Consider the following 2,630-nt stretch of genomic DNA (forward strand, 5'->3'; position numbering starts at 1 on the left):
CCACATGACTGAGGTCAGGGGGCGGGGCTGGTGACATCACACACCATGTGACTGGGGGTGGGGGCAGAGTTGCTGATGTCACATACCATGTGACTGAGGTCAGGGGGCAGGGCTGGTGACATCACATACCATGTGACTGGTCATGGGCGGGGCTAGTGATGTCACACACCGCTGGACCAGGGTGAGGGTGGAGTTGTGATGTCACATACCACATGACTGAGGTCAGGGGGCGGGGCTGGTGACATCACACACCATGTGACTGGGCCAGAGGGCGGGGCCAGTGATGTTACACCATACAGGGGAAAGGGGGCGGGTCTAAGGGGGCAGGACTTCCTGTCCCACCTACCTGTCACACTTGCATTGAAGGGCGGTGAGCCTAAATACTACTATTGTTGAATTTTTGGTGGAAATCAGTCAGAGACTGCAGGGTATTGGTCCAAATCATGTATCTCAGGTGTAGGAAGGGGTTGATGGTACAGTTCTTGAGGAATTCTTCTTCCAGGTGGGCGATAAAAAAGTTGGCATATTGTGGGGCCATTTTGGTGCCCATAGCTGTGTCCAAGGTCTGGAGGGAGTGCTGGTTGTTGAAACTGAAGATGTTGTGTGTGAGGATGAAGTCTATGAGTTTAGTGATATCCTGAGGTCTGTACTCTGAGCTGTAATCGTGTTCTTGTAGATATGTGAGGCAGGTTTGGATGCCATTCTGGTGTGGGATGTTGGTGTATAACAGGGGTGGGCAATCATTTCAGGCCAAGGGCCACGTAATGACGTTTGGTGAGCTGTTGAAGGCCGCATGGGTAGCCCCACTCCTTGATAGGTGCCCCACCCCTGGCTGCCATCTTGGGACCAGAAGTCCCAACCCTAACCCCTGACTTTTGCCACTAGAAGTCCCTCCCCTGCCCCCCTGAAAATACTCCTTTTTTGGGGGGTGACATCTTAGAACCAGAAAAAAAACAAATCATGCACTAAAAGTCAAACACCTACTATAACATATTTTAATTCAATTACTAAAATACTTTTGTCATGATTTTTGTTTGTGTAGTGTATAGAGGTGATTGCATATCTCAAAAATAAATTCTTAGTCTTATATTGTGGGGGGGTGGTTGGGTGTGTGTGTGTATGGTGGGGGTGTTTAGAGTGGGTGTGGAGATGTGTGTGCGTGTAGTGGGATGTGTGGGAAGTTTGTGAGAGGGTGGAGCTGTGTGTGGGGGGCATAGGGTATGTTGGGGCGTTTTGTGTGGCATTTGTAGGGTGTGGGTGTGTGGCTCTGGAACACAGTCCTTTCTTGCAGTCAGTGCAGGCAACACTGGGGGGGTGGTATGTGTGTGTGTTGGTGTGTGGTTTGTGGGGCGTGAGGAAGGTGAGAGGACTATGGGGAGCCCCTGGGAGCCCCCTCCCACACACACACACACCCACACACACACACACACACACACGGCGTAGAAGCAGGCGGGAGCACTGGTGGTTGGCTCTGGCCAGAGCTACACATCACAGCGAGGAGCAGAGAAAGCAACAGGCTCCAGCACCTGGGGCTTCCCTCCTGTGCCCTGCCAGTGCGGGTAGAACTGGGGAAACAAATGGCCTGGAGGGGGGCTGTTCTCTTTACAGCCTGGCCACAGCCAGGTACCAGGACCAAGCACAGGGCCCTCCCTGCTGCTGCTGCCCCCACTGCCTGCCAGCGCTGCACACCATGGGGAGGAGTGGGGGGAGGGATCCCCATGCCCCTCCCTCCTCACATCCACACCCACACCCTGCCCACCCGAGCTCCGTGCTGCTCCGACACGCTCTGCACTGCAGCCAGCCCCAGCCCTAGCCCTATGCTCCTGCCCAGCTGAAGCCCTGCCCCCCGCTTCACTACCTGCTGCCCTGTGGGAGCAGCCCTGCCCCATGTTAGTAGGGCCAGCTCTTCAGCCCATGAGTGTGGGAGTGAGGCATACTAGGATATGTTGGAGGCAGGTGTAGGAGCCTCGCTCCCACCCTCATGGGCGGAAGGGCTGGGTGGGGCACAACTCGTTGGGGGCCGGATGAAAGTGCCTGGCAGGCTGCATCTGGCCCCGAGGCCCTATTTTGCCCACCCCGGTGTATAAGCTAGTGACATCCATGCTGGCTAGGAGGGTATTGCTGGGAAGGTGGTCTATGTTTTTGAGTTTTTGCAGGAAGTCTGTTGTATCTTGGATGAAACTGGGGTGTTCGTAGTGCGCTGGGACCCACGGTCCCCGAGCAGCGGCAACGAGGACTCTCGCAGAGAACGCGCGGCTCAGCTGCGCCCCGAAAGCCCAGTTCAAACGAAACGGAGGAGCCCGGTCCCGCTACACACGCCTTCAAAGCGATACAAAAGAGGCCAGCATGGCCCGAGCCACCCGCTCCTCAACGCAGATACCCGCACTGAGCCGGACCCTGGAGAGACGCCCGGGCCTCACCTTCGCGGGGCGGAGCGGGAAGTGCCCAAGTCTCGCCCTGCCCCGGTCACCAGCCCGGGACAGGAGGACGGGCGGGGCCGGCGGCGGGATCGGGTTTCACATCCTGCAGCGCCGCCAGGCCCAGGGGTGGGTGCAGCCGGCCCGCGGGGCCCGCCAGGGACATGGCGCAGAGGTGAGTGCGGCGCGGCCGGCCCGGCCGAGCAGCGGCCC

The 2,630-nt window shown here is 57.9% G+C and overlaps 1 protein-coding gene across 5 annotated transcripts in view; it reads left to right on the forward strand.

Annotated features, from left to right (window-relative positions):
* Positions 1 to 1,166: 1,166 nt before the first annotated feature.
* Positions 1,167 to 2,630, forward strand: part of LOC102385793 (rho GTPase-activating protein 39-like) — a 167,434-nt gene continuing 165,970 nt past the window's right edge. For all 5 annotated transcript variants that reach the window (XR_003096089.1, XR_003096088.1, XR_003096086.1 and 2 more), the window contains exon 1: positions 1,167 to 2,592. The gene's annotated coding sequence lies outside the window, so the exon portion shown is untranslated. The remainder of the gene's footprint in view (positions 2,593 to 2,630) is intronic.

This window comes from Alligator sinensis, unplaced genomic scaffold (genome assembly GCF_000455745.1).
Source record: "Alligator sinensis unplaced genomic scaffold, ASM45574v1 scaffold249_1, whole genome shotgun sequence".
Lineage (NCBI taxonomy): Eukaryota > Metazoa > Chordata > Crocodylia > Alligatoridae > Alligator > Alligator sinensis.